Genomic DNA, 10,337 nt, shown 5'->3' on the forward strand with positions numbered 1-10,337 from the left:
GCCCCCGGGGAAGCGAGGCGCAGCTCCCGAGCCTGCTGCTCGCTGGGAGATGCGGAGGACGCGAGCCGGAACGAGCTTGGCCCCCGCGCTCCTCCCCCACTCGCGGCTGTGACCCCGGCTCCCACCTCCGAGCCCCGGGTGACGCGGGCTGGGACAGCCGGGAGCAGCCGTGCTCCCCCTCTCCCCCCGGTTCCTTCCCGAAATCACGCCCTACCCTCGCTGGGGGCCCAGCCGCAGGCGCGCTGTCAGGGGTTGAAACACCGAGAAAAATGCAAACCTGGAGGACAACGAATTCCCGGCCCCAGACGCCCCAAGCGGCGGTATTAGCATTCATGCAACTGCCTGAAATGGGGAATGGTCCTCCTGAGTAATTGGGATTAGTCTGCATAGAAATCCACGCCCCCAGCGGGGACCTAAAACTTATCTGGAGCCTGACCTCAGCTGGCTGCTCCACGCGGAGGCCCACTCTGAGGACTTCACTGGAACTCGTCCCACCTAATCGTCACCTTGTATTCTTGAGGCGAGGGTTTGCGGTTCCATCACAGCTATGTGATGCATCCAGATCTAGGTGGATGCTGGGGAGAAGCTGCCAACCAAAACAGAAAGTTTTCAGTTAGAAACCTAAGCCCCTAGGGAGCTTCAACGCACTCCAGCAGCGCCCTAATCTCTCTTGGGGAAAGAATCTCAGAATTACCTGTCCCTGTAAGGACAGGCAAGTGAGCCGCTCTGGGATGACTTAAAAGAATCCCTTCTTCAGGGTAAAACCAACCGCATTGCAAGCCCCCTTGGTTCTTTGGCTTTGTCCTGTGTCACTTCTAGGTTGTGGAACCAGGTCACAGGTATGTTGGCCTTTATGTGCTGGATGTCTCCCTGGAACACCCCCTCCCTGGCACAGCCTAAAGTGGAGTGGCTAAGGGGGGGCTCCAGGTAGTCACCGCTCTCTCCGAAGACAGGGGGATCCAGTATCAAAGCCGGTTGATATACCCGCTGTCAGTCTCCCCACGTTTGTTGAACACAGCCTCTTGGGAGCCTAGAGCCGCTTAGACCTGAAAGGACTCTGGACTTCTGGGGTTCTGTCTCAGGAATTTAGATAGGCTGATGGCAGACTGGGAAGGGCTTACGTTAAACTGAAAGGAGGGAAGGAAGGGAGAGGAGGGGAGGGGAGGGGAGGAAGGTTGTAAATGCTGCTCTCCTATGTACCAGGTACTTTTCCAAGTTATTTTGAGCTATCCTCTCAACATTGCTGAGAATAACAAATCATCTGCTTCCATTTCACAAAGGAGAAATCTGTGTCTTAAAGAGGTTAAGTGACTTGCCCCAGGTCACACAGCTAGTAAAGCACAGTGAGGCTTTAAAGACCAGTGTCTCTAACACCAAACCCTATGTACATTTTCCACCATGCTACTAGCAAGACACAGAAAAATAATGAAATTGAGGGGCAAAGCAAGAGCCTTTCCCCAGAGTATTTAAAAGAGGAAAAGAAGCAAGAGGAAGTGGAGAACAAGAACATCATGCAAAGTAAATCAGTCTACTAGTCAAAAAAACTCAAAAAACAAAAAACAGACTGTACTAGGTCGTAGACTGGACAAGTCCAAGACAAGAAAAGCATTCTTGTACAGGCACTAAGAGACTTTAGACCAAGATGGTAAGATTTGGTCAGTTCCCTTTGAATTCACTTTGAAATCCTCTTTACCAATAGGTAAATAGGCTGGCCTATGCCCTGTTATGAGGACATCCTACAAACTTGAACAGACACATTCCCCAATCACGGATAAGAGGTCCACATTCTGGAAGAGTATCTCTACAACTCAGAAAGAAGGCTCAAGGACAGATTTTTTTCAAATAAGAAATACTCCCTGGAAACCTGCTGTCCCCTCTGGGATTCAAATTCTGGAAGTAGCATTTCCCAAATACTAACTGCTGAGGATGGGCTTTCTAAGACTGCCTAACCAGTTGTTCAATTCTGAGAAAGTCACTGGTAATTACCAGCCAAAAACCACTCTGGAAAAGCAGAGGCTGGTTTTCTTTCTCATGGGGAAGGTCATCTTCCAGGGCCCAAGGGCAGGGAGAGCATCAGGAACGGCTCACCCCTTCAGCAAGTCAGGCCCATGCCCAGCACCCACTGGTCACACACAAGGCTCCATTGTGGCCAAGACAGCCTTGTAGGAGACTAGAGGCCTGGCAGCTGCCTGCCCCAACCCAGCCAGACTGCACAGGAAGTGATTTGTGCCCTGAGCAGGGATGCAACCCTGTGCTTGAGCTCCGCTAACGAAGTCAGCAAAGGAGAAATCCGTCTCTGTGCAAAACAGGAAGCAAATGAAATGAACTGCATAATAAGCGACGACAAGGAGCCTACTGATATACCACGACGGATATTCAGGAAAGGAGGGATGATCCTGCAGTGGCTGGGACGTCAACACATGCGACGGGGAGTAAAAGAACCCAGGGAAGCCGCATTTGGCTTGACTCTCTTTTCCTCCTTTCTTTCTGTCTGAAACATCTGTTATCCACAAAAGGACAAATTCGTATGTTGCCACTTACAGGAGGAACCTACATAGGCAAATTCATTGAGACAGAAACTAGAATAGAGGTTACTAGGGACTGGAGGAGGGGAAATGGGGAATTACTGTTTTATGGGTACAGTTTCTGTTTGGGATGATAAGAAAGTACTGGAGATGGATAGTGGTGATGGCTGCACATTATTGCAAATATACTTAATGGCACTGAATTGTGTATCTACAAATAGTTAAAATAGTAAATTTTATGTTATGTATATTTTACCATATTAAAGTATATATGTATGTATATACATGCCTGTAAATATGTATTGAAGGGGCTCAGTCATTAAGCGTCTGCCTTCGACTCAGGTCATGATCTCTGCGTTCTGCGATCGAGCCCCACATTGGGCTCCCTGCTCAGCGGGAAGCCTGCTTCTCCCTCTCCCACTCCCCCTGCTGGTGTTCCCTCTCTCGCTGCTTTTCTCTCTGTCAAATAAATAAATAAAATCTTTAATATATATATATATGTATGGAAAATATATGTATTATGTTGTATATAATATATATTATATATGTTAACTATAATGTGTTATAAATATATGTTATTTATAAGGATATATTATTACATATATACTTAAGATCTATTATCATGATGTAATACTTCTTTGGAGTAAAAGCCCAAGTGAAAGTGATATGCTAAGAGACGGTTTCTGCCCCTGGAAACTCTTTTCTTGAATTTGTCTCGCCTCATTTTGCTTTCCTTTGGGGGTGCAAGGGCCTAGATTTGGGGTTGTTGCCCTCCTCATTCAGAAGAAAGAGTAATCCTGCCATTTTAGTACTTGCTTCTGCTGGCGATTGGTAGCCTTGGGGCTTGTGGGAGGCATATTGAGAAATGTCATGTCCTGCAAGAGGCTCTTTATCTTTCAGAGAGAAAGGAAGCTAAAACAGGTCAAAAAAACAAACAAAATTTAACTGAGTACATTTAAAGATTTAACTGACTTGACTCAATGGTTCATGAACCAGGCAGCAGCCCCTCCTGTGAACAGAACAGAAGGGAGCTCTGAGGCTCTGTACGAAAATGGAAGGTTTTTAAAGGCAGAGCCAGGTGGGGCAAGGAAGTCAAAAACAAAGGAAGGATTATTTCCAGCAAGATCACTTTCTTCTGAGAGGAAGGCAGAGACTTATCATGCAGACTAACCTCACTAGCACTGATCGGTTCTTTTCAGATTGACTGGTTGAAGGACACATTCCCAGGCGAGCTGAAACCAGAATGGTTTACTCTTGTGGGGGCAAGAGACTCCATTTCGGGCCTGTTGTTCCTTTTGTAACAAGCAAAAGGATTGTGGACTCGGGTGACAATGTTGTTTGCTTCCAGCCAACCAGGAATACCAGACACATACCCCCACTGCCTCGGGCACACCGTGACCCCCAGGGTCAGCCTGTTCTAGTGGAGACGACGAGGAAGGGCATGTGCCCTCCGTCTGACAGATAATCAGTAAACTCTCTCCCTAGTCTCCCTCTTCCTCTCCCCAGTACATATTTCCCATTTTTCCTCTTTGAACATGCCCTTAACTGGGCCAGTAGAAACAGAAGCTGCACCTGTCCTGTGGTCTATTTTCCCAAAAATATGGTATACATAAAAATTTGGGGTCTCGCATGAGTGCAAAGTACACAGCAATCTGCCGTTAGAGCTAAAAATATTAAGTTGTTTGTATTCTCTCTTGCACTCTAGATTGCGGACCCAGGAGGACCTTACTCAACTCTGAATTTCCTCCCCCACAACCTCCTTCCCTCGGGCCCGGTCCCATACTTCACATGTTTCTGGTGCTCCATGTATTTGTTAACTGCTCGTGTAGCTTGTGGGGTGTGATTGGGATGCCATCCCACAGAAGAGAAAGACATTAGGCTATTTTATCTCATGTCTGGGAACACTTGAAGTGTCCGACGTTCAGTTTCTTAGTCGACATTTAAAGTGTTCTTTACTGTGATCTCAACCCAATTTCCAGTCTCTTTTCTCACTCGTGCCTCAATTACCCTAAGACCTCAATGGCCCACCAATTGCTCTGGGAACATGCTTCACATTTTCCTATCTTTATACCTCAAGCCATTGACCACATTTTATATTTTTCACGTTGACTTCTCAGAGCTGACCTGGTATTTCTGTGTTTCTTGCCTGACATCTCATTAGCCTTTCTGGTAGCCTTCTAGCCCAATTTAGACAATTCCTTAAGTCCTTTCCACATGGACTGTTTGATAAGGAAAGGCTAAAACACCTAGGTTAAATCCTGTGTGGCTGGTAGGAATCTTTCTCTATAACTTAGATACCAAAAAAAAAAAAAAAAGGATATCTTTTTTTTTCTAAATTTCTTCGTAAATCATATTAAGTTGACTCAGTATCCCTACTTGAAAAAGTAGCAAGAAAAATCTGCCATGTGCTGGAGAGCCTTACCCCCTCCTTAGAGTTTCTCAAGAGCTCAGGTACCTATATAACATCCGAGGAAGGATTTCTGGTCTCTTCCATCAAGGTCACTGCAGCGATTCTCATTTTTGAAAACTATAATCTGAACAGTTCCATCACTGTATGCCAAGTGTGGGTTTCTGGCGATACTTCACCAGGCTCTTAGAGATTCAGTCACTCAGCATTCAAATGTTGCCCCTTCAGAGAGTCTGTCCCTCTCTCACAGACTCTCTTTGCCCTTCCCATTTAAAAAAATATATATTTTTCTCTTTGAAGAAGCCAATTCCCCCTCAGACAACTCCTACCTCTCTGCTTGCCATACCACACAATCACAATTCAGTTAAATACAAAATCTCTTAACGCCGCCCTGGCGTACTTAAAGGCTTACTGACCCTCTTCAGGGAGATGGGAGAACAGTGGTCTCATTCATTTGGATTTTTCTGCAAAGCATGAAGAATAAAACAAGTGCATTTCTCAATAAATTATCACGAACAATAAAATAAAAATAAAGTCCTCAATAAATTATTTTGCCACATTACATTACAATCTTTTAATGTGCCAGTGAAGTGAATACCAACAGAGACTGGTCTCCGGTCTGAAGAGAAGTTAGCAAAGATGGAACCAACCAACAGCATCTCTCTCTCTTCCTGATTCATTTCACCAGCAATTAGGCCATTCAGCTTGACTTGATGCTCTAATTTCATGCTCTTAATGCTGGCTTCTATTTAAAAGTAGATTTTCTGTATATGTTTGCCTGTGGGGAAGGAAGGTGCTGACCAGCCACCATGGGCATTCCCACCTACTCTACTCCCCCGAAGTTATATTTTTTCATGGTAAAAAGTAATAAATGATCATTCCTCCTTACATATTAATCTCCAGTGAGTTTGGTCAAATTAAATTAAATCAACTCCAGTGAGTTGTAAAAGGGAGAGTAATGGTTCCCCAAAGACATCCACATCCTAATCCCCAGAATCTGTAATTATGTCATGTTACATGGCAAAGGGGAATGTGGGTTGCTGATAGAATTAAGGTTGCCGATCAATGACTTCGAGCTGAGATTATCCTGAACCATTCACATGTCCCAATGTAATCACAACGGTGCTTATAAGTCAAAGAGGGAGGCAGGAGAGTCAGAATGATGCAATGGGACAAAGATCCAGCCAGCCGTTGCTAGCGCTGAAAATGAAAACAGGCCAGGAGCCAAGGAATGAAGGCAATCTCTAGAAGCTGGAACAGACAAGAAAATAGATTCTTCTATGGAGCCTCCAGAAGGAACACAGCCCTGCCGACACCTTGATTTTAACTCCATGAGACCCACTCCAGACTTCTGACCTCCAGAACTGCATGATAATAAGTTTGTGTTGTTTTAAGTTATAGACCCCAAGAGACTGAGTCATTTTGGTTGCACTGATGAAATGCAGTTTTTGGAGTGGCAAGGTGGTGTCCTTGCCAAGTGGTTTCCTGGATTCCATTAGAAATATCTCCGTTTTTTCTCTCTAATCATCAAAGGGCTTTGAACATAATATAGGCTCTTAAAAAATCTGCTGAATAAATAAATTTTGGCAAAATATAGTCTGTGAGCCATGACTGGTGTATCTTTGATAGACTGGAACTTTAAGGACAACCATCTCTCTCTCTACCTAGTTGTGAAGGAATGCCTCTGCTATTAAGAAATTGGTAGTTAAATCATATGGACTTGAGTAACAGGGAAATTTGTGATGATAATACCCAGTTCTCTCTTCTGCTTACAGAGAAAAATGTGGATTCAGTTTAAAAATCAATGCCAGTCTTAGCAGACAGTAGTGACTTCACTCCCAAGAGGAAGCTTCCTTTCTACTCTGCGGCGTGAGGAAGCTCTTTAGGCTGGCTGGTGAGAGAGCTTGTGACATTCTTGTCAACACAGCTGACACCCATATCACGTACAACATGAAACACTAGGCCTATTTGAAGAAGGAAAGACAAGTAGAGCATTTCAATGAATCATTACAACAGTTGGCCAATGAAGAAGGGCTCCCAAGAGTCCTGTTGTCATTCTCTGGTGTTGGAGCCTCTGTCAGAGAGTCAAACCCAGTGTAAAGAAAAAGGTCCCTTGAAAAATGCCAGTAGTTGGTAGTTGCTGACTCAAGAACCCTCCTGGGGAGAGCTCTGCTTCTTGAACGCGGCTGTGTACAGAGCTGACGCACTGACCTCGCCATATTTTCTTACCATCATTCCTAACTAGTGCTATATTTCTTAAAGCCACTCCTGTTGCAATGAGCAGAAATATGTGCAACCCAAAGAAGAAAAAGAAAGCCTGGCTGGTGCCTGTTGCTGTTCAAAGTTGAGCGTAGGTGGAACACAAGAGGGAGGAGTGAGGGGAGGAGGCTGGAGCTGAGAGTCTAAGGCCACATTAAAGTGTCGGAGCCTTAGTTGGAGGACTGGGGAGCTACTAAAGGGTTCTGAGCAATGGGACATGATCAGGTTGGGAGCTTGGCGATGTTTGCATTTTCCTTCCTCGGTGATCTAATATGTCTTAACTTCTCCAACTTTCATGTGCATGGGAATCCCCTTGAGCCTTAAAAAAAATGCAGATTCTAACCCAGCAGTTCTCAGGCTGAGCTCCAGACACTACAAGAAGCTCTTAGGTGACGACCACACTCCGAGTAGCAAAGGCCTAAACAGAATCGCTTGGGAGCATCCACCATTGATTCTTTCCAGAGCCTGGAAGAAGGCAAGGGAGCGGCTGGAGGGCACACACAAAGCTCCTTTCCATCTTTAAAAAGCTCTGTGTTTTCCTGGGGTGACCTAGTAGCCTGAGCAGAGAACATCGAGACAACGTCCTTAGTAATTCTTTCTGAGCCCTTGGCCTGTTCGGGACCATGACTGGGACTCCCTGCGCTCTCAGCTCAGAGCTCCCTGTCCTGTCCTGCTCTCCGTGGGCGCTTATTTACCAATAGGCTCTGAACTTCCTTTGTCCTAATGTCTTAAGCAGGATTGACTGCTCCATTTCTTGAGGTCGACCTCAAGCCAGGAACATGCGATTCTTCAGAAAAGACCATCGTGCCTTCGTTTGGATGATTTAGAGATATGAAGGAAGGTTGCAGAAAAATAAATTAGGTCCGTTTAAATTGATATTGCAGAGAGAAATGCAGGACTCGTCAAGCCTTTGTTTCATCAATATGGCATATCCACACGCCGTTGTATAATATAAATGGCATGATAAATGTAAAGTACTGAGTATAATGTCTAGCACACAGGGAGCATCCAACGCATGGCTTTATGATTTACTAAGTAAACTGCATTCAACTTGGGTCTTCTCTTCCTTCCAACCTCAGAAGACAGTATCATTCACTAGTTAATGCTCAAGGCTTTCATTGACTAATATCGATAGAACAAAAGAGTTTGAACAGACTCACAGATACACACGGCCACTTGATTGGCAACAAAGGTGACAGTGCAGCTCAACGGGGGAAAGATGATCCTTTCATGTAAATGGCGCTTGGGCAATTTGATACCATGTGGGATATACCCGAACCTTGACCTTCACTCCACACAGTACACAAAAATTAACTTGAGAGGGATCACAGACCTTAACGTGAAAGGTAGAACAGTAAAAACCCTTCTTTAAAAAACACATAGGAGAATACCTTTGTGATTTGGAGGTGAATAAAGATTACTTAATCAGGACACAAGAAGCACTAACTATAAAAGAAAATTGGCGTTTGGAATAATATATTCAATAATACTACAATTTAGCCGTGTCTTTTATATTAGCTGAGGTCTCTATCTAGTAGAGATTTACAATGTCCTGTGAATGACGACTCGGCCAGATCCAAAGACGCACAAAGCCTTAAATTTCACATTCATTTCGTGGATGCATTACAATTGCAAAATACCAGTCCCTTTCCCAACTAATGATTTATAAGAGAGACCAAAAAAGAGGACTCCGTCGTGCTTTTAGAATCCCCCTAATAAGACAGCAGCACAGAAAAAAAACTGTTGTGCAGAGAGGTCCTGATGAAGCTGTCCGCAGCATTTTGGATCATGTGACCCTCCCAGCCGCAGCAGTGATGATCTCTTTCTCAAACATTTTATTTGGATTATTTATTTATTTGAGAGAAGATGTGAGAGAAAGAGACCATGTGCGTGCATGCATGAGCAGGGGTGGGTAGAGGGAGAGGGAGAAGCAGACTCCCTGCTGAGCAGGAAGCCTGTCTCGGGGCTTGATCTCAGACCCCCTGGGGTCATGATCTGAGCCCAAAGCAAACGCTTGATGGACTGAGCCACCCAGGCGCCCCTCAAACCTTTTTAAGCAGGCAATCCGCAGTCACACTTAAGAGTGAGCTTACTGTCATTAAAGGTTGGTAGTTGCAGGAAAGTCTTTGAATAAAATGTCAGACCATCATTTGTGCAATTATACATTGGATTATTCTATCAGAAAAGAGGATAATAAGGTAGGTAATTTCTGGGAGCCCTGTGACACCAGGATTCTTAGTTTACATATTACTTTAACTGCTTTTTTCCAAGCTAAAATTTATGTCACACATTTGATTCATTGACTTTTCTTCTTTGTAGCATCTAATCCATTTTGATTTCTTCCCCAAGTCTTCCTTTCATTGTTTTTGGTTCCGTCCTTAAATCTTCCCAAGTTAACAGTGAGAACAAGCTGAAACAGGATTGGTAGGGAAAGCCCGTCTCTCTTCCTGAGCCAGCACCTTCCCTCAGTTCAGTTTTCTGAAACACAGTGGAGCTGCTTTTAGTGCTGAAGTTCCCAGCCAGACATCTGGAAGTGCCCATCTCTTTGCCACTTACCAGCTGTGTGCCTTGGGCAAGATGCTTCTTGAGCCTTAGTTCCCTTCTTTGTGAAGTGGACAGAATGCCAGTAACACGCAGCACGTAGGGTTAGACATCCAGATCTTAGCACAGGGTCTGGCCTGGAGAAGTTTCCTATTGGTGTGATTATCATAGCTCTCTTGCGCAGGGAAGCTATGTTCCAGTCTCGCCCTACACTCTTATTCCTTAAGGACCATCTCCGAACACTTCATGTTCACTGAGACTCTTCCTGACTCCCAGCATCTAACTTCCAAGAGTCCCGAACTAGTGTACATCACATTATGGAAACTAAGGAAAAAGAGGCAGCCTCCTAACAGACTGAGATGTAGGGGTGAAGACATGGGGTCTTCTTTATGCCAGTCTTTTACTGGTTATCATAAATGAAAAAGTACCTTGCTGAATTGTGTCTCTTTGGTATTGGTATGTATTTCTCAGAGATATGCTAGGGACTAATACTCTGTCAAGGAAACAAAGCAATAGATAGTATCAATGATGAGTGTTTATATGACATTGGGCAAGATACTTAAGCTCTCTAAGCCTCGTTTGCTTAATTGTAAAGCTTGCTGCAT

The sequence above is a fragment of the Ursus americanus genome, chromosome 10 (assembly GCF_024610735.1).
Source record: "Ursus americanus isolate L20-20 chromosome 10, mUrsAme1.1.p, whole genome shotgun sequence".
Classification (NCBI taxonomy): domain Eukaryota; kingdom Metazoa; phylum Chordata; class Mammalia; order Carnivora; family Ursidae; genus Ursus; species Ursus americanus.